This window comes from Canis lupus, chromosome 21 (assembly GCF_048164855.1).
Source record: "Canis lupus baileyi chromosome 21, mCanLup2.hap1, whole genome shotgun sequence".
Taxonomy (NCBI): Eukaryota; Metazoa; Chordata; class Mammalia; order Carnivora; family Canidae; genus Canis; species Canis lupus.
In genome coordinates this window covers 51,194,352-51,216,769 of record NC_132858.1, presented here as the reverse complement: position 1 = coordinate 51,216,769, position 22,418 = coordinate 51,194,352, and the positions used below count along the sequence as shown (strand labels likewise).

The 22,418-nt window shown below is 38.5% G+C and overlaps 1 long non-coding RNA gene across 1 annotated transcript in view; it reads right to left on the bottom strand.

The window, feature by feature from the left end:
• LOC140613542 (uncharacterized) overlaps window positions 1-22,187 on the bottom strand; it is an 80,924-nt gene extending 58,737 nt beyond the window's left edge. Inside the window, exon 1 of the long non-coding RNA XR_012014530.1 lies at window positions 22,059-22,187. This is a non-coding gene — a long non-coding RNA (uncharacterized lncRNA). The remainder of the gene's footprint in view (window positions 1-22,058) is intronic.
• Window positions 22,188-22,418: the final 231 nt, after the last annotated feature.

Below are 22,418 nucleotides of genomic sequence, written 5' to 3'. Positions count from 1 at the left end.
ATATTATATATATAAAGAAATTACTATATAATTGTTTTGAGGAATCTACCCTAAGGAAATAAATAACCAAAGATTCAAGTAATAGGGGCACCTGGGTGGATCACTGGCTCACTCTGTTAAGTGTCTGCTTTCGTCTCAGATCATAATTTCAGGGTCCTGGGATTCAGCCCTGCATCAGAGTCCTTACTCAGTGAGGAATCTGTTTCCCCCATTCTCTCTGCCCCTCCCTCCCACCCCATCCCCAACCCATGCATACATACTCTCTCTCTCTCTCAAATAAAAAAATAAAATCTTAAAAATATATATTTTATAAAAGATTCAGGCAATATTTTAATAATAGTTCTCCAAGGTAGGGGAATAGTTAAAATATTATACTAAATCCATGGTTTTCAATACTACACAATCATAAAAAATGTTTTTTTTCTCATATTGGAATGTATGCATGATATAAAATTAATCAGAAGAACAGACAAGATTGTGTAAATTAGTATAATCTCAACTATCTTGTGTATGTCATCAAATTTTAATCATGTTTCCTCTGAGATGTCTGAATTAAAGTTAGGGGTTTTACAAAGGAATAAATAAGCAAACAAAAAGCAGAATCAGACAGATAAATACAGAGAACAAACTGATGGATGCCAGAGTGGGAGTTGAGGTGGGGAATGAGCAAAATGGGTAAAGGAATAGTGGGAGATACAGGCTTCCAGTTATGGAATGAGTTAGCCATGAGCATAAAAGGTGGAGCATAGGAAATATAGGTATTATAATAAGGTTGGATGGTGACAGATGGCAGCTACCCTTGCAGTGAGCATATTATAACTTATAGAGAAGCTGTATCTTCTGCTGTACACCTGAAACTAATGTAGCATTGTTTGTTAACTATGCTCTAGTAATTTTTAAGGGTTTATTATTTTTAATTTTTACTACTCTTTTGCCTTTGCTAGTTTTTTAAAATAAAATTTTTAATCAGAAAAACAAAAAGTTAATTCTAAATACTTGTGTTTTTGCAATGTTATCTAGTAGAAGATCCCATATTACAAGTCAGCTTTGGTGCTTTAATGAGTAATGTGCCTGGAACAACAGCAGTTGTCATGTGGGGCAGGTGTCATCTGGGGGATCCACAGGGCTCAGGCCCTTTTTGTATGCACTCGAATTGTCTAGCTTTAAAATATCAGAACTGGAAGCAAAACTATGGAGACAAGCAGTCTGTAATAGGAGGACCTCTCCCCCAACTTAACTTTCCAGGAGAGATCTGAAAAGTCTGCATCCTGTGGACCCCAGAAGGCCTGTTCCTCTCAGGCATCCACTATCATTCCTGGGTCTTCCTTTCCCTGGGACAGAAGAATTGAACAAACATCACTCAAGGTTTCTTTTCCACCCCTAACACACTGCTTTGGGTTTTCCCAATGACCAGCCAGCTTTCAGGATTTGGAAGCCTGACTACTAAATTTACAGCAAAATGCTGGACTTTGCTCGTCTGTGGCTCTAGGAATTGACCTTTTTACTGGACCACTTCTTTTTAAGATAGATTGATTGATTGGTTGGTTGGTTTTAGAGAGAAAGTGTGTATGTAGAGGGAAAGAGAGAGAATCCTCTGCTGAGCAGAGTCCAATGCACGACTTCATCCTAGAACCCTGAGACCATGACCTGAGTGGAAATGAAAAATCAGATGCATAACTGACTGAGCCACCCGGGTGCCTTTCACTTGACCATTCTTTTTTTTTTTTTTTTGACCATTCTTTATTAAACATTGACTGGCACAGGTTTGGGCAATGGTAAACAAAAAGACTGCCCCGCGGAGCTTACAATCTAGTGGGAAAGACAGAAAATCGGCAACATGCATAAAAGTAGGTAGATTATACAAATGTCATAGGAGATAAGAGATATGGGGGAAATTCCTGTAGGGTGAGCCCGTGGGAGGAGGACATGAAATAAAAACCATTCAAATGGGACTATTAGGACAGAACTTTGTTAGAAGATGATCAGAACCATTTGACTTTTCAAAGCCCTGAAATTCTTAAGTGCCTTCCCTGATATAAAGGACTTCTAGGAGGATACAAGGGCTTATACACATCAAAGACCCCAAAACTTGAAATCCCAGATGTGTTTAAACTGTTATTTCTGAGTTTTGGTGTACATACTAGTGCCTGGCAAATAAACTCTCCTTATGGTTTCTGTTCTTTGCATGTCCTTTGAAACAGGTGAATAATTATATCCAGAAATATTTCACTTTAGTCAAACAAACCAGCTTCTTTATTTGCCATCTTTTGACAACTTTGCATTGTCATTTGTCAGAGGTTCATGCAAACAAATTTCATCCAACACACGGTACCAGAAGCCCATAAGTACTTCATGCATTCACGAATCTTCACAAAATAAAACTTCTGGATCTGGAAATAAATTTAGGTGAATGGAAAATTACTTATCAGAAAATCTAGTGCACATTTTACTCCATCAGCTAAATTGTTCCAAAACTTAACAAAAACAAAATTGTATCAGCTTTTAGCATCTCTAATACATTCCTTTATTGCAGACAGCTTTTTGAATCACATTAAAACCACAGGATTGGAGTTGCCATGAGTTGCATTTTATCAGCACAAATAAGGGTGCTTTTTTTTGCCATACAAATTAGAGCGATTATTTCAACTCAAGCTGTGATAGTTCTGGGGAGAATGATTGCACATATATTATTCAAAAAAAAAAAAAGGAAAAAGAAAAGAAAGAAAAAAGAAAAGATCACAGTAGGATTCTGCAATGCAGTGCTCAGTTTTGTTTGTGTGTATGCTTTTTTTTTTTAATCTAGCTACTTAGTAGTAATTTATTGCCCTATTACTTCCACACTTTGCTGAATTCAAAAAGTCTATACTTGTCATGTTTACAACTAAAGATACTCATAATCCTTTTTCTGTACTGAAACTTTAAAAATGCCACAAACCAAGCTAGACGTCATTTAAAAGCTGCTGATTACAAATTTAGAAGACTAAATGAAAAAGAAAGAACTGTTTTCTAAATTTCCATGTAGTCTGGCATCATACATTTAATAAATTCTTCAGCTGGTGCTTGTCAAAAGTGTATAGCTTTGTGCTCTGTGCTAAGGAGTGTCCAAAAGAAACAGATGCAGAGCTTCTCATAAAATGCCTTTCCTCAACCAGCAACCCGTGAATATTTTGCAAGACCAGATTAAAGGGAAGTTCAGGAATACCTGCACCCAGCATTGAAATATTTGAGTGTAGAACAGATTTTATAAAATTAAATTCCTTCTTACTTTTATGTATAAAAATAAATTTCAGTGTTTTATAAACCTCAATAACTAGAAATAATTTGGTTTTCAAAATGTTGAAATTTACCTTATTTATATTAAATTTAAAATTCAAATTAATCTTGAAATAAAAATTCTAACCATTCCAAAGCTATTTATACTTTTGCTTCAGAATTTGTCACAAAACTGAGGCGAATCAAGCCCAGAATATGAAGAAATTAGTGCAAAGACTTTGGTGAGGTCAACAGGGGCTGCTTGGTGGCACAGGTAAAGCAAAGGGGTAGGTAAGGAAAAATAAGATGGCAGCCTATAAGGGAAAGGACTCTACTCATCTTCTTTTGGCTTCAATCAGCAGCAGAAGAATGGAGATGTCGGGCACAGCTGAAACAGAATTCTCAATTCTTCCCAAACCAGTGCTTCTGGGGGCACTGCTGGAGGTTTACTTAAGAAGAAATAAACCCACAGCTTTATATATCAGGTGGGTAAAATAGGAAAAACACATTCCTATTGCTTGTGAAGTTAATAGAATTTATATATAAAAGGCATTCGAAATAATTAATTTATTCAGACTATCCATTCATCGTTTGATATGTATGGATAGTTCCTAGTTGGTGCCAATTGACTATAGCTTGGTGGAAGATCAGTTATGTATTAATGGTGCGATTAGAAAGGGAACATATCACCAATCAACATCCCCTGAATATTTTCTGTAGGAATTAGTAAAAACTTCATGAATGAATTTCCCCAAGTGTAATTCTATTAAAATCCAGAGTCATTTCTCCAGAGGCTTATGGTTTTTCACTTGGAGTTTTAAAAACCACACTGTATGCTGCAGCCATGTGGAAGGATTCCTTGAGCTTGTTAAAACTATAAATCAACTATAGACATTAATAAAAAAAAAAAGAGGTCTCTTTCAAACTCCTATGAGATTTTCTTACACTTGAGAAGTATATCATGGGTATAAATGCTAGATATTTTACTTCTCCCTCTCCTATTCCAGTTTGCTTCCTTTGATTTGGTTTCATCTAAAGGGGCAGAAAGATATATCAAAATTATTATTAATAAGATATACCTTGTTGACATCCTCTAGATGATAAACTAAACTTAGCTTTAAAGATAAGTAAGACATTTGAATTCAGACTTTTCTATTTAAGTATCAGAGGATATCTCAAATCAAGGAAAAGTAGTGAGCATCTACATTGTTTCACCTGAGGCATAACTAAATGGAAGGTGCCCTTCAATCAGAGCCATAAATTATATCCTGAGTATCAGAAGAAAATTGCAATATGAATATACATAAATCATTAAAAATACAATCTGTCTTTGCAAGCTATGTATGAAATGAAATGAGATAAACTATATGGCCATATTTCAAGACAAGAAGGAAGCCCAGAATAATTTCTACTGGATGGACAATAGTGATGTTATTATGATAAAAATTTGCCCAAACTATCATTAGTGTCTACAACAGAGAAAAGATAGCAATTGTTATTATTAGATTAAGTAACAAATAAAAATAACTAAATGTGTAGTAGAGAAAGAGTATGTGAAATATAAGGAAATATATTTTAATTATAAGGCAAGTTAAGTAATGAAACAGTTGGCAAGGGAGGTTTACTTTCATCATGGTCAAAATTGGCTTCAGCTCCAGTAAGACATTCTTTCAGAAAGGTTTTTATAATGACATTGTTTACCAATTTGCTGATTTTCCTATACCAAACAGCTTCTGAGGGCTCCTCATACTATCACAGAAGATATAATCTAATTAAGTATGATATGATATTAAAATTAGGTAATCTCAAGGTTTTTTCAACTTCAAGTGTTTGCCATAGGTCTAAAAACTAAGAGTTTAATGAGGAAAAAAAGAACTATTTAAAATATACTTTTGGATTTTGACTATAGAGAACACACTGATGGTTCCCAGAAGGGAGGTGAGTGGGGATGATGGGGGAAATAGGTGATAGGGATGAAGGAGTGCACCTGTTGTGAAGAACACTGGGTGTTATATGGAGGTGTTGAATTACTATATTGTACACCTGAGACCAATATTACACTGTATGTTAACTAATTAGAATTCAAATAAAAACTTTAAAAAATAATAAAGACTTTTGGTATAGAGAAAACTTAATACATATGTAAGATATTATAGCAGAAGGTATAGAAGTCCATTTCTATTAACCAGGAGATAAATATGTAATGACAAAATTGCCTACATAGGGGGAATTAAGAGATGTGCTCAATTTAATTCATTTCTGAAATAAAATATTTCTTATGTGCAGAATAGTCTTACATAGAAAAAATATATTTATTCATTGGGCAAATATAGAAAAGAAAATAATTACTACTGAAGCAAAGAATGACTTAAGCATAACCCTATATTCACTGGGTCATTCCCCATACAGCTTTCAAAGATTTTTGCCTCTGTTCCAATTTTCTTCTATCATTTCAAATTATAATTTTATAAAAAAAAGAGAGTATTGCTTAGTGGTTAGCATAATGTGATGCAATAATTGACAGAGGAATTTGAAGCCTTGAGATGAAAAAGAAATATAGGCACAGGGATCCCTGGGTGGCGCAGCGGTTTGGCGCCTGCCTTTGGCCCAGGGCGCGATCTTGGAGACTCCGGATCGAATCCCACATCGGGCTCCCGGTGTATGGAGCCTGCTTCTCCCTCTGCCTGTGTCTCTGCCTCTCTCTCTCTCTCTCTGTCTCTGTGACTATCATAAATAAATAAAAATTAAAAAAAAAAAGAAATATAGGCACAATCTTTTTAGTCATAAGTGTTATTACATAGATTGGGCTCACACACTTGTTTTAAGTTTCAGAACACTAATAAAAGGATATATGACCCATATTATTGAAAGCTGTGTAGGTACTTTGCTAATTGCTAAAAATAAAAGGCTAAGATAGACACAGTGTCTATCTTTATCAAGTGGAGGATGAGAGCAATAATTGACCGATTACAATTAGAACCAATGCCTCAAAAGAGAAAATAACTAAAGCTTTAACTAAACATTAAAGATGTTTGAACAATAATGGAAGGCTTTCCCCATAAAATCAAAAGGCAAATGAGTAAGCCAGGAAAAATAATGAGGAGAAAATATTCTAGCCAGGAAAACTGCATGTGCAAAGGCCCTGAGTTGAGAGGTCTTATCACATGAGAAGAAAAGACAGTCAGTGTGGTTGGCACGTAAAAATTCACAAAGGAAGTAAAGGCAGATGAGATTGAAGAGCCATGCTGGACCTAGGTCCTGCAAGCTTTTAAGGCTCCATTTATAATTTTTCAGTTTATCCTAGATCAGTGCAAAGTGATTCAAGTGTGAGACAGGAAAGTGATACAAGGATTTCATATGTTAGCTCACTGAATTATTCACCACCAAAGCCAGTGGTATGGACTAGAGGTCTGATTTCCAGTGACAAGAGAAATCAGACAAATCCAGACTGAATTATATAAGTTAATGTTTGCCATCAGGGAAATACAAATCAAAACCACAATGAGATACCACCTCACACCAGTGAAAATGGGGCCAATTAACAAGGCAGGAAACAACAAATGTTGGAGGGGATGCGGAGAAAAGGGAACCCTCTTACACTGTTGGTGGGAATGTGAACTGGTGCAGCCACTCTGGAAAACTGTGTGGAGGTTCCTCAAAGAGTTGAAAATAGACCTGCCCTACGACCCAGCAATTGCACTATTGGGGATTTACCCCAAAGATACAGATGCAATGAAACGCCGGGACACCTGCACCCCGATGTTTATAGCAGCAATGGCCACGATAGCCAAACTGTGGAAGGAGCCTCGGTGTCCAACGAAAGATGAATGGATAAAGATGTGGTTTATGTATACAATGGAATATTACTCAGCTATTAGAAATGACAAATAACCACCATTTGCTTCAACGTGGATGGAACTGGAGGGTATTATGCTGAGTGAAGTAAGTCAGTCGGAGAAGGACAAACATTATATGTTCTCATTCATTTGGGGAATATAAATAATAGTGAAAGGGAATATAAGGGAAGGGAGAAGAAATGTGTGGGAAATATCAGAAAGGGAGACAGAACGTAAAGACTGCTAACTCTGGGAAACGAACTAGGGGTGGTAGAAGGGGAGGAGGGCGGGGGGTGGGAGTGAATGGGTGACGGGCACTGGGGGTTATTCTGTATGTTAGTAAATTGAACACCAATAAAAAATTAAAAAAAAAAAAAGAAAAGAACCTTCTTAAACCCTGGATAAGGTCAAGATGACATAACTTTGGCATTTATAGAAAATAACCAAGGAACAAATGACTCCAAATAGAACAACCTTTTAATGTAACTTCTCTCAATTTATCATTTAAATAAACTTGAACTACAACCAAAAAAAAAAAAAAAAGTTAATGTTTGGGATGACTTAATCCCACAAATAAGATATGGTTACAAGAATATTTATTTATTTTGCTGATAATCAAATTGAATTTGTGACAAACATAGGGATCCTGGGCCTTATTCACTGTGAATCAAGATCCAGGTCAATGATAGGGAATGTGAAAAACATGATTTACCAAGTCCAGGGGATAAGGGTTCTCATAGGATAGACTAGAATCAAAGGCTCTGCAAGAATATACTTACTCCTTGCCTTTTTAACTTCTAGATGCTACCTACATCATTTGGCTCATGGCCTCTTTCTCACTGTCTCCCACCTCTGCTTCTTACCCTGGTTCCCTGGTAAGAGCCCATATGACTACAATGGGCCCACCCAGACAATTCAGAATAATTTCCCTTGTTTCAAGATTCTTCACTTGGTTGCATCTGCAAATTCTCTTTTGTCATGTGGTGAAAATGAAAAAATAAATAAATATTTCGTCTTTGCTCCCAATTCTTGACACGTACTTGGAATCTTCGGAGTTATAAGAGTTATGGGGTTATAAGATTGTGGTTTTATGCTAATGAGATGACTGGTAGCCTGAGGCCCCTAGAGAGCTTCAGAATAGGGGCTGGTCCCAGGAAAAATGAAGCATGTGTATTAGAGTTCTCCAGAAACACAGAATGTGTGTGTGTAAATATATATATATATATATTTTTACATATATATATATATATATATATGCCCCTGACTTATAAATGTTTTCACTTTATGATGGTGCAAAAGTGATATACATTATATAGAAACTGTACTTCAAATTTTGAAATTTGATTTTTCCCAGGCGAGTAATATGTGGTACAATACTCTCATGATGTTAGGTAGCAGCAGCAAGCCACAGCTTCCAGTTAGCCAAGCAATCACAAAGGTAAACAACCGATATACTGATAGCCATTTAGTTTTTCACTTTCAGTGCAGTGCTCAATAAATTATATGAGATATTCAACACTGTATTATAAAATAGGCTTTGTATTAGATGATTTTTGCCCAACTGTAGGCTCATGTAAGTGTTCTGAGCACATTTATAGTAGGCTAGATTAAACGATAATGTTTAGTAGTTTAAGCGTATTAAATGCATTTTAGACTTACTGTATTTTCAATTTAAGATGAGTTATTGGGACATAACCCCATGGCAAGTTGAGGAAGATCTGTATATAAAGGAAGATTTATTATAAGAATTGGCTCACACAGTTACAAAGGCTGAGAAGTCCCACAGTTTGCCATCTGCAGGCTAGAGAAACAGAAAAGTTGCAGGTACAATTTAGTTTGAGTACGAAGGCCTGGGAACCAGGATCTTCAATGTCCCAGGTCAGGAAAAGATGGACATTCTAGATGGAGAAAGAGAGAATTCACCCTCCTTAACCTTTGTCTTCTATTTTGGCCCTCAGTGGATAAGAAGATGCCTATTCATATTGCTAGCAATAGGTCTGTACTCTACTGCATGAAGTGCTTATCTCTTCCAGAAACACTCAAAAATAATGCTTTACCAGCTATCTTGGTATCCTCTAGACCAATAAAGTTGACATGTAAAATGAACCATCATAACAGCTTAGAGGGTTAAAACTCATCCCCATTCCTAAATTTCAAGGAGAAATGAGGGACTGGAAATCAGGTTAATCACTAATGGCCAATAATTTAATCAATCATGCCTGTATAATAGAATCCCCATAAAAACCCCAAACAACAGGGTTCAGATTGCTTCCAAGTTGATGAATGCCTTGAGGTCCTGAGAGGGTGGCATGCCCGAAGAAAGCCTAGAAAGTCTATGCTTCTTCCACTATACATCTTTCATTAATGTATAAAATTCAGGCTCTTCCTGAATTTTAGCTTTTATAATAAACTGATAAACATGAGTGAAGAGAGTTCTTGAATTCTGTGAGCCATTCGAACAAATGATCAAATCTGAAGAAAAGAGGGAACCTCTGACATTGTAGCAAGGTCAGACAAAAGTGCACCATCTAATACTCAAGACTGGTGTCTGAAGTGACCGTAATCTTGTGAGACTAAGCCCTTAAACTTGTGGGATCTGACATTAAGTCCAGGTATTTAGTGCCAGAATTGAATTGAATCATAGGACACCTGGTTGGTGTTTTGAGAGTTTGAGAATTGGTTATTGGTGTGGGAAAACAAAAACAAAACAAAACAATTCCCATGCATTTGGTGTCAGAAGTGTTGGGAGTAGAAACAATTTACTTGTAAAGTCAAATATTCACAGGTTCACCAATTAGAAAATAAACATCTTTGGGAGCCTGTTATTCTGCTACCACAATCCTCCTTTTGATGCTTCCAAATTTATGTCCATCCCACATGCAAAATACATTCATCCCATTCCAATATTCCCAAACATTTCAACCCATGATAGCATCACCACCCTTCCAAGTATCATCTAGATTGCAACAGCTCAAAAATCCCAATCTCATCATGTAAATTGTTTAAATCAATGATGGGTGAGACTCTGGGTAAAAATCCTTCCTGAGACACATTCCTTGCCATCTTGGACCTTGTGTAACTCTAGAAATAAGTCATATGTTCCCCAAATAAAAGTCTAAGATCTGGAAAGCCTGGATAGCTCAGTGGTTGAGCGTCTGCCTTCGGCTCAGGGCGTGATCCTGGGATCCAGGATTGAGTTAAAATCAATGAGCTAAATGTCAAAGCTCATTGTATACAACTTCTGCTTTCTACATAGCTATAGAATACTATTCAACTAAGCGTTTTGCCCCTATATACCAAGAATCATCTTTCTCTAGTTTCCAATACCAAATTTCTCATTGCATTCTGAGGTCTCAACAACAGCACCTTGAATGTCCATATTTCTTCCAATAATCTATTCATGATCATTTAAATTTTCTTAATATAGGTTTTCTCTACAATGCTCCTTACTTCCGAGTCTTCATTACCAGAGGAGTCGATTTGTTTCTACTTATAGCCTATTAAAGGTAATCTAGGCTATTTCTATCATACTCCACAAAATTCTTCCAGCCTTTACCCATTACCCTACTCCAAAGCTGCTTCCACATTTTTAGATATTTATTATATCAGTACCCCATATCTGGTACCAAAATGTGTGTTAATTTCCTATCACTGCTAAAGCAAATTATTGCAAATTTAGTCACTTAAAACGATACAAATATTTCTATCTTGAAGTTCTGGAGGCCACGAATTTAAAATCAGTTTCAGTGGACTAAAAAATCAAGGTGCAGCAAGGACTGTGTTCCTTTTGGGGGCCCTAGAGGAGGATCTGTTGCTTTGCCTTGTTCAGCTTCTAGAGACTGCCTGTGTTCCTAGAATTGTGGTCCTCTCCTTTTATTCTCATCTCCTTCTTTGATTATCATTGTCTTGACTCCTTCTTTCACTTTAAAGGATTTTGGGACCGTGTCAGGCCTACCAGATAATACAGAATAATTTCCCCATGTCAAGATCACATCAACAAAATAATCTTTGCCAATAAGGTAATATAGTCACAGGCTCTGGAGATTAGGACATGAACATCTTTGGGAATCATTATTTTGCCTAACACAATGGCATAGGCAAATTTCTGGGAAGAATAAAAATACTGTCCTAAGCATACAAACCTCCCTTCCCAGAAACCAACCAAAATTCGAAACACCTTCAGCAATAGCAAAAATCAGGAATCTTTATCAATTGTACTTTCTTTTAAATAGGATAGAAAAGAGTAAATTGAATAAGGATTCATTGAGCCCTCAGACTTCATCAGATTTCATCTTCTTGATGAAGCACCAATTTATTTTAAGGCATCAGTAGAAAGATCTAGGCAGAAGACCCCAAGATAGCCCTAATTAGATGAGCAAAGATGGCAAGGAAAGGTTACCTCAGGAGAAGAAGGAATTAGTTCACTGGGAATCTCACTTGTGCTGTAGGTCAATGTGTAGGAAGGTGTGCTAAGCTGCCTCGGGGAAGCAATGACGCCAAACTGAAAGCTTCTCCCTAATTTATAATCAACCTAATGCACTGAAATTCTTTCTTTCTGCTATTCCTTCATCCATTCATTCATATACTCATTCAACAGATATTTGTTAGTTAGACATTCGTGAGTACCCCCACCTCTAACAGTTTCCTGGATATATCAGTGAATAAAACAAAGTCTCTCCTCATAAAACCCACATTCAGTTAGGAAGCAAAGATAATAGAAAACGAGTAAATGATAATGGTATCTAGTAGCACTAAGTTTTATAAAAGAAAATAATGCAAAATGAGATAAGAAGGAAGGGAAGAAGGGAATTAGAGACATTTGAGCAAAAATATTTGGGCAGAGGCCTGTAAGAGAGAAAAGGAGCTATCTGAATGGATGGTTAGGGGTTAGGCAGAGAGAAGAGCAGAATCAAAGCATCTCCACATGACATGTTCTAAAGACAGTGAGGAGCCAGTATAGTTGAAGAGGGGAAAGCAGGGGACATTTAGAAAGTAATAAGATTAGAAAGGTGGTCTAGGGGCTGAACATGTAGGTCAAGCCTCTGGATTTTATTCTAAAGCTATTGGAACAAGGGAAGGGAGAGCAGAGATTCAATTTACATTTTAAAAGGTAGGCAGCGGCTTACCAGCTACCAGGGAGGCATAAGAGCCAGTAAAAGTAACACAGATAGTAGTTTGTTGTTGCAGTAAGTAAGTAGGGCAGCTTTAATTAGAACTCCGCTCATCCACTGCAATATGGAAAGAGAAAAGAAGAACATGATAGTGGACTGCTGGAAAGAGGGTGGTATTGTTCTTTCACTCTGTCTACCACTTGGAGAACTCTGTCAGCTTCCTGAACAGACCCAGTGGCCTCAGTGATCAAACTTGTAGAGAATTGGACTTCTCCATGGCAGTGGTCCTCTATAAGGTGGACAGGCTCTCCCCCAAAAGAGAGACAGAGATTCACACTAAAATAAAAGCAGAGTATATAATATGAGAGACAATACTAGTGGATGCCAGGTCCCAAAAGATGGCTCAGTAAAGAAAGCTAGTCACTGTCAAGGTGACCACAGGAAATTCAGTTTAAAAAAAAAAAAAAAAGACACCCAGGACCAAGAATCCCTTCTAGGAGAGATCTTGATCTACACTTGATCCCCACTGTCCTGGGGCAGCTGAATAAACAAACTAGTAAGAGTAACTTAGCCCCCTTAATAATCATCCCGAAAACTATGGAGAGAGCTCCGACAAAGTCCAGATATACCTCTATTTATTTGGGATAAATTTATAAGCAGACATAGATCTCTTCTTTCCCATATATGAATTTTAAAACGGGGGGGGGGCACATTAGGGCCTTGATTTAATTTGCATCAGATAAGAAAAAACAACACTAACACTTGGGTTCTATTTGAAATAAAGGTGAATTTAAGATAGCAGCATGGTGGAATCTCCTAACCCTCTGAGAACATGTCGGTAGCTATGCCATATCTTCCCAAAAAACACCTATAAAAAGGTTCAATTTACATTGCAGGGCAATTTATTCTTATATGTAGACAATGACCACTGTGATATTCATATAATAAAGCAATAGCCCCTTTGAAAATATCATGATAGCACTATCAAACATTGCAAAATTTTGCTACAGCTACATCAAAATGAGAAACATCTAAAACTCAATGACTAAATAGGAAGGAACTAAATAAATTAATATAGTGGCAACAATGACTGAAAAATAACAACTGCAAAATGTAAGTTCTGTAGATAGAAGTTAGTAAAGAAACCAAAAATTTAGAAACCAGAAAGTACAATAAAAAAAAAAAAAACATTTATCATGATGCTCAAACTCTCCTTCAAAAAATGTGCTCTAAGAATATATCCCAATAATAATAATCATTATATCAGAGAACTGTCAGAGTTTATTTTTATTCATATTTCTCATTTGGTTCTGTGTTTTGTTTTTCATATAATAAATCTTCAATACATTTAAGTTTGAACAATACATGCAAGTTTCTGTTTTGAATTTAGATAAGATGAAAAGAGATCACTCCTACACTTACAGCAACAATAAAATAATGCTAGAAAATCTATAAATTCAAAATTTTTCTTGAACATATCAGAAAGCCAAGGTCACTGAGTGACCAATTAACTTGAAATTTAAGGAAAGATAGGCTTTCCTAAGTAGAGATAAGATGGTTGTCCTAGGTTAGATGCTAGTAGGCGCTGGGAAGAATTCATCTGGAATTTGTAATGAATCACAAAGGACTGATGGTGGATTAGCAAGAGAATACAGAACCTGTGGAAACTACAGATGCAAGATAAATTCAACCCCATCTGCAGGCTCTTCTCCAAAAACCTCACTGGATACTTTAAAAAGAAAGGGGGGGGGGGGAACACTGGCAAGAGTCCTGAAAAAATGTTCCTCAGTGTAAACCTGAGAAAGAGGGACTGTAGGCACTACTACAAAGATGTATATTTCAACTAGTCCATTGTCCTCCACTTTTATGGGGGGAAATGCTTTCAGGGGATGGTTAAAAGGCAACTCTCTTGCCCTTGGGCCTTAGGTAAACCTGCTGCTAATGAAATTAAGGGGGGACCTACTTCCCTTGGGAGACAGAAAAGAATACATGCAGAGCTCACATCTATAGCTGAGAGTAGAGCAGGATGACTGTGAAAGCCCCATTCACTAAACATAAAGATTAATCAATAGGTATTACCCAAAATAAGCACAAAGAGAAAAAAAAAAGATGATAAAACAGAGATGGAGGAAAATAAGAAATGCTAACAAGTGTGCAATTGTGACCCTTGGGTCTTGACATAGGAAAAGATGTTAGGGTTTGAAGATGATGACCAAGAAATAATCCTGGAGACATCTTTGGGTGTAAAAAGCTCATTTTATTAAAGCATGGGGACAGGATCTGTGAGCAGAAAGAATTGTACTGTGGTCATGAGGAGTGACCCATTATATACTTTCAAGTTGGAAGGGGGTTAGGGATAGTGTAAGCCCCCCAAGTATTTTGGGATCCTGAGGGGCTTACTATTGTTATGAAGGGTCATTTGTTACTGTTTAGTAAAAACTCAGTCCTAAGATCCTTCAGATGTAATCAGTGGGTCACATGCTTAAGGGATGATTGCCAGCACGCATCTTGAGGAGTAGAGATAACTGAAGTTTCCAAAGGAATCTTTATGGGTTAAAGTAGACTTACGGGGTCCTGGGGGTTGGGCTAAGATTGCTTTTTGCCCTTTGCAAAGTATAAACAACGAGGCAGCTGGGTTCTTAGAGGGATGTCACTCAGCCTGTTTCGAGGACTTGTCAATGAGCTCTAAGTAGTATGGAAATTTAATTTTTCTTCTGCCTTTATTTCCCACATCTACTCGTGATCCCACTAGTAGAAGGGAAAAGAACACTGCAAAAGAAATATCAGAACAAATGACTGACAACTTGGCAAAATTAATAGACATCAAACTATAGATCCAAGCTCATAGAACACCAAACAGGGCAGATAGCAAACACACCCAAACGATCATCTCAAAAGATGCAGAAAGAGCCAATACTCATTTATTATAAAAACTAGGAGAAGAAAGAGACATACTTAGCTGATAATGAGCAACTATAAAAATCTTAACAGCTGGCATCAAATTAATACTGAAAGATCATTAAATGCCTTCCTCCTAAGATCAGGAGTTAGGAAAGGTACCGGCTCTTCTCACTCCTACTCAGCATAGTACTAAAGGTCCTGGACAATGTAGTAAGTCAAAATATAAAAGATGTACAAAATGGAAAAAAAAAGGTAAAAACTATCTCTTTTCCCAGACATTAGGACTGTTTACATACAGAATTCCAAAGCATCTAAGAAAAAAAGAAAAAAAAAAAAAAAAAACTAGAACAAATCTATGATTTTACCCACCACAGGATAAAAATAAATATACAAAAAATCAATCACGTCTCTACATGAAAAGTTGGAAATTGTGATTTGAAAATAAATCATTTACAATAGCAATACAAATATGAAATACTTAGCTATGATTATTATAAAATACATGTAGAGCCTATAGACTGAAAAGTGCAAAATCTTGATTAAACAAAAATCCATGCAGATAGATGCCATATTCATGGACTGGAAAAGTCAATATTGCTACGATGTTAATTCACTTAAAACTGTCCCACATGTTCAACACAATTGCAATAAAAATTCCAGTATTTTTTTAGAAAAATAGAAGAATTTATTTTAAAATAATATGAAAGAAAAAGGCACTACTGTAGTCAAAAAAATACATATAAAAGAACAAATTTAGAGCACTCACACTGCCTGATTTCTTAACCTAAATAATAGTAGTCAAGATAATTAGGATATTTGTTCAAACCCTATGAAAAATGTTGTTGGTATTTTTTTAATTTATTTTTTATTGGTGTTCAATTTACTAACATACAGAATAACCCCCAGTGCCCGTCACCCATTCACTCCCACCCCCCGCCCTCCTCCCCTTCTACCACCCCTAGTTCGTTTCCCAGAGTTAGCAGTCTTTACGTTCTGTCTCCCTTTCTGATATTTCCCACACATTTCTTCTCCCTTCCCTTATATTCCCTTTCACTATTATTTATATTCCCCAAATGAATGAGAACATATAATGTTTGTCCTTCTCCGACTGACTTACTTCACTCAGCATAATACCCTCCAGTTCCATCCACGTTGAAGCAAATGGTGGGTATCTGTCATTTCTAATGGCTGAGGAATATTCCATTGTATACATAAACCACATCTTCTTTATCCATTCATCTTTCGATGGACACCGAGGCTCCTTCCACAGTTTGGCTATCGTGGCCATTGCTGCTATAAACATCGGGGTGCAGGTGTCCTGGCGTTTCATTGCATTTGTATCTTTGGGATACAACAGTATTATTTGGGATGCAATAGTGCAATTGCTGGGTCGTAGGGCAGGTATATTTTTAACTGTTTGAGGAACCTCCACACAGTTTTCCAGAGTGGCTGCACCAGTTCACATTCCCACCAACAGTGTAAGAGGGTTCCCTTTTCTCCGCATCCTCTCCAACATTTGTTGTTTCCTGCCTTGTTAATTGGCCCCATTCTCACTGGTGTGAGGTGGTATCTCATTGTGGTTTTGATTTGTATTTCCCTGATGGCAAGTGATGCAGAGCATTTTCTAATGTGCAAGTTGGCCATGTCTATGTCTTCCTCTGTGAGATTTCTCTTCATGTCTTTTGCCCATTTCATGATTGGATTGTTTGTTTCTTTGGTGTTGAGTTTAATAAGTTCTTTATAGATCTTGGGAACTAGCCCTTTATCTGATACGTCATTTGCAAATATCTTCTCCCATTCTGTAGGTTGTCTTTTAGTTTTGTTGACTGTATCCTTTGCTGTGCAAAAGCTTCTTATCTTGATGAAGTCCCAATAGTTCATTTTTGCTTTTGTTTCTTTTGCCTTCGTGGATGTATCTTGCAAGAAGTTACTATGGCCGAGTTCAAAAAGGGTGTTGCCTGTGTTCTTCTCTAGGATTTTGATGGAATCTTGTCTCACATTTAGATCTTTCATCCATTTTGAGTTTATCTTTGTGTATGGTGAAAGGGAGTGGTCTAGTTTCATTCTTCTGCATGTGGATGTCCAATTTTCCCAGCACCATTTATTGAAGAGACTGTCTTTCTTCCAATGGATAGTCTTTCCTCCTTTATCGAATATTAGTTGACCATAAAGTTCTGGGTCCACTTCTGGATTCTCTATTCTGTTCCACTGATCTATGTGTCTGTTTTTGTGCCAGTACCACACTGTCTTGATGACCACAGCTTTGTAGTACAACCTGAAATCTGGCATTGTGATGCCCCCAGATATGGTTTTCTTTTTTAAAATTCTCCTGGCTATTCGGGGTCTTTTCTGATTCCACACAAATCTTAAAATAATTTGTTCTAACTCTCTGAAGAAAGTCCATGGTATTTTGATAGGGATTGCATTAAGCGTGTACATTGCCCTGGGTAACATTGACATTTTCACAATATTAATTCTGCCAATCCATGAGCATGGAATATTTTTCCATCTCTTTGTGTCTTCCTCAATTTCTTTCAGAAGTGTTCTATAGTTTTGAGGGTATAGATCCTTTACCTCTTTGGTTAGGTTTATTCCTGGGTATCTTATGCTTTTGGGTGCAATTGTAAATGGGATTGACTCCTTAATTTCTCTTTCTTCAGTCTCATTGTTAGTGTATAGAAATGCCACTGACTTCTGGGCATTGATTTTGTATCCTGCCACGCTACCGAATTGCTGTATGAGTTCTAGCAATCTTGGGGTGGAGGCTTTTGGGTTTTCTATGTAGAGTATCATGTCATCGGCGAAGAGGGAGAGTTTGACTTCTTCTTTGCCAATTTGAATGCCTTTAATGTCTTTTTGTTGTCTGATTGCTGAGGCTAGGACTTCCAGTACTATGTTGAACAGCAGTGGTGAGAGTAGACATCCCTGTCTTGTTCCTGATCTTAGGGGAAAGGCTCCCAGTGCTTCCCCATTGAGAATGATATTTGCTGTGGGCTTTTCATAGATGGCTTTTAAGATGTCGAGGAATGTTCCCTCTATCCCTACACTCTGAAGAGTTTTGATCAGAAATGGATGCTGTATTTTGTCAAATGCTTTCTCTGCATCTAATGAGAGGATCATATGGTTCTTGGTTTTTCTCTTGCTGATATGATGAATCACATTGATTGTTTTACGGGTGTTGAACCAGCCTTGTGTCCCGGGAATAAATCTTACTTGGTCATGGTGAATAATTTTCTTAATGTACTGTTGGATCCTATTGGCCAGTATCTTGTTGAGAATTTTTGCATCCATGTTCATCAGGGATATTGGTCTGTAATTCTCCTTTTTGGTGGGTCTTTGTCTGGTTTTGGAATTAAGGTGATGCTGGCCTCATAGAACGAATTTGGAAGTACTCCATCTTTCTATCTTTCCAAACAGCTTTAGGAGAATAGGTATGGTTTCTTCTTTAAACGTTTGATAAAATTCCCCTGGGAAGCCATCTGGCCCTGGACTCTTGTGTCTTGGGAGGTTTTTGATGACCGCTTCAATTTCCTCCCTGGTTATTGGCTTGCTCAGGTTTTCTATTTCTTCCTGTTCCAGTTTTGGTAGTTTGTGGCTTTCCAGGAATGCGTCCATTTCTCCTAGATTGCCTAATTTATTGGCGTATAGCTGTTCATAATATGTTTTTAAAATCGTTTGTATTTCCTTGGTGTTGGTAGTGATCTCTCCTTTCTCATTCATGATTTTATTAATTTGAGTCTTCTCTCTCTTCTTTTTAATAAGGCTGGCTAATGGTTTATCTATCTTATTAATTCTTTCAAAGAACCAACTCCTGGTTCTGTTGATCTGTTCCACAGTTCTTCTGGTCTCGATTTCGTTGAGTTCTGCTCGAATCTTTATTAACTCCCTTCTTCTCCTGGGTGTAGGATCTATTTGCTGTTTTTTCTCTAGCTCCTTTATGTGTAAGGTTAGCTTTTGTACTTGAGTTCTTTCCAGTTTTTGAATCTATGCTTGTATTGCGATGTATTTCCCCCTTAGGACTGCTTTTGCTGCATCCCAAAGATTTTGAACTGTTGTATCTTCATTCTCATTAGTTTCCATGAATCTTTTTAATTCTTCCTTAATTTCCTGATTGACCCTTTCATCTTTTAGCAGGATGGTCCTTAACCTCCACGTGTTTGAGGTCCTTCCAAACTTCTTGTTGTGATTTAGTTCTAATTTCAAGGCATTATGGTCTGAGAATATGCAGGGGATGATCCCAATCTTTTGGTATCGGTTCAGACCCGATTTGTGACCCAGTATGTGGTCTATTCTGGAGAAAGTTCCATGTGCTGTGCACTTGAGAAGAATATGTATTCAGTTGAGTTTGGATGTAAAGTTCTATAGATATCTGTGAAATCCATCTGGTCCAGTGTATCATTTAAAGCTCTCATTTCTTTGGAGATGTTGTGCTTAGAAGACCTATCGAGTATAGAAAGAGCTAGATTGAAGTCACCAAGTATAAATGTATTATTATCTAAGTATTTCTTCACTTTGGTTAATAATTGATTTATATATTTGGCAGCTCCCACATTCGGGGCATATATATTGAGGATTGTTAAGTCCTCTTGTTGAATAGATCCTTTAAGTATGATATAGTGTCCTTCTTCATCTCTCACTACAGTCTTCGGGGTAAATTTTAGTTTATCTGATATAAGGATGGCTACCCCTGCTTTCTTTTGAGGACCATTCGAATGGTAAATGGTTCTCCAACCTTTTATTTTCAGGCTGTAGGTGTCCTTCTGTCTAAAATGAGTCTCTTGTAGACAGCAAATAGATGGGTCCTGCTTTTTTATCCAGTCTGAAACCCTGCGCCTTTTGATGGGGTCATTAAGCCCGTTCACGTTCAGAGTTACTATTGAGAGATATGAATTTAGTGTCATCATGATAACTATTCAGTCCTTGTTTTTGTGGAATGTTCCACTGAACTTCTTCTTAAAGGGGAATTTTAAGAGTCCCCCTTAAAATTTCTTGCAGAGCTGGTTTGGAGGTCACATATTCTTTTAGTTCCTGCCTGTCTTGGAAGCTCTTTATCTCTCCTTCCATTTTGAATGAGAGCCTTGCTGGATAAAGTATTCTTGGTTGCATGTTCTTCTCATTTAGGACCCTGAATATATCCTGCCAGCCCTTTCTGGCCTGCCAGGTCTCTGTGGAGAGGTCTGCTGTTACCCTAATACTCCTCCCCATAAAAGTCAGGGATTTCTTGTCTCTTGCTGCTTTAAGGATCTTCTCCTTATCTTTGGAATTTGCAAGCTTCACTATTAAATGTCCAGGTGTTGAACGGTTTTTATTGGTTTTAGGGGGGGATCTCTCTATTTCCTGGATCTGAATGCCTGTTTCCCTTCCCAGATTAGGAAAGTTTTCAGCTAGAATTTGTTCAAATACATATTCTGGCCCTCTGGCCCTTTCGGCGCCCTCGGGAACACCAGTTAAACGTAGGTTTTTCTTCCTCAGGCTGTCGTTTATTTCCCTTAATCTATCTTCATGGTCTTTTAATTGTTTGTCTCTTTTTTCCTCAGTTTCCCTCTTTGCTATCAACTTGTCTTTTATGTCACTCACTCGTTCTTCCACCTCGTTAACCCTCGTCGTTAGGACTTCTAGTTTGGATTGCATCTCATTCCATTGATTTTTAATTTCTGCCTGATTAGCTCTAAATTCTGCAGTCATGAAGTCTCTTGAGTCCTTTATGCTTTTTTCTAGAGCCACCAGTAGCTGTATAATAGTGCTTCTGAATTGGCTTTCTGACACTGAATTGTAATCCAGATTTTGTAACTCTGTGGGAGAGAGGACTGTTTCTGATTCTTTCTTTTGAGGTGAGGTTTTCCTTCTAGTCATTTTGCTCAGTGCAGAGTGGCCAAAAGCAAGTTGTATTGGGAAAAGGAGAAAAAGAGAGGAGAGAAAGAAGGAAAGAAAAGAGAAAGAGAAAAAAAAAAGGAAGAAAAAAAACGAAAAAAAAAGAAGAAAAAGAGAAAGAAAAAGAAAGAAAGGAGAAAAAAGGGGGGTGGGGGAAGGAAACAAATCAAAAAGCAAAACAAAACAAAACAAAAGAACCACGGGGGAGTATCTTCTGATTCTGTGTACTTTAAGTCCCTTGGCTTCTCCTGGAAGTTGTCCGTCTAGCTGGTGTTCTGGGGAAGGGGCCTGTTGTGCTGATTTTCAGGTGTTAGCAGTTGGGGGAGCTGCTGTGCCCCTGCCTGGTGCAGGGCTCAGTGGGGGTTGTTTACCCCGGGAGGCCGCAGGAGGAACAACCCCAGTGGCGGGGCCAGCTCTGGAGCCCTGGAGTCAGCTCCCGCAGTAGCTCCGGAGCTCTCCGTCTGCAGGGCCTGGAGGCTCCGGGCGGGGCCGCTGATCTGCTCAGCTGGGGCAGGAGCGTCCTTGCTGTCCTGGGCCCTCCCGGCCTCTGCCTGTCCCGGGGGAGGCCGGATCCTGGGCTGTGTCCCGGCGCCCTGTGCTCCGGAGCCTGCGCTGGTGGATTCGCGCTCCCGCCCCGCAGCCCCCTCCGCGGAGCCTCTTCCTCGGCCTGAGCCCCCCCGAGCTGCTCCCGCCACGCAGCCCCCTCCGTGGAGCCGCCCCCGAGCCCCCCGAGCTGCTCCCGCCCCGCAGCCCCCTCCGCGGAGCTGCCCCCGAGCCCCCCGAGCTGCTCCGGGTCCCGCCGGGTCCCGCCGTGCGCGCTGCAGCCCTTGGGGAGCTCAGCGCATCTCCCGGGGCGCAGGTGTCTGTTACTGTCCCCGGGAGCCCGAGGGCATCCTCGCCCTCCTGGGTCCTGCTCCACCTCCCCGCGAGCCCCTTTCCGCCCGGGAAGGTCGGTGCAGCTCCTGCTCCTCCGGGACGGGGCTCTCCTGTCCTGGGGACACTCGCCCCGGCCTCAGCCCGGCTCCTCGCGGGGCCCCTCCCCCTTGGAGGCCTTTGTTCCTTTATTTCTTTTTTCCCGTCTTCCTACCTTGATAGAAGCGCGAACTCTTCTCACTGGAGCATTCCAGGTGTTCTCTCTTTAAATCTCAGGCCGAATTCATAGATTTTCAGGATAATTTGAAGGTTTTCTAGGTAATTTGGTGGAGACAGGTGATTTGGGGACCCTACTCTTCCGCCGTCTTGCCCCTCCTCCTGTTGTTGGTATTTTGATACAGATTGCATTAAATGTGTAGATTGTTTGGGGAGGTATAGCTTTTTTAACATTTGTTCTTCTGATCCATGAGCTTTTCATCAGTGTTTTGTACTTTTTAGTTTACAGGTCTTTCAATTCTTTGGTTAGATTTATTTCTAGGTATCTTACTGTTTTTGGTGCAATTACAAATGGGAC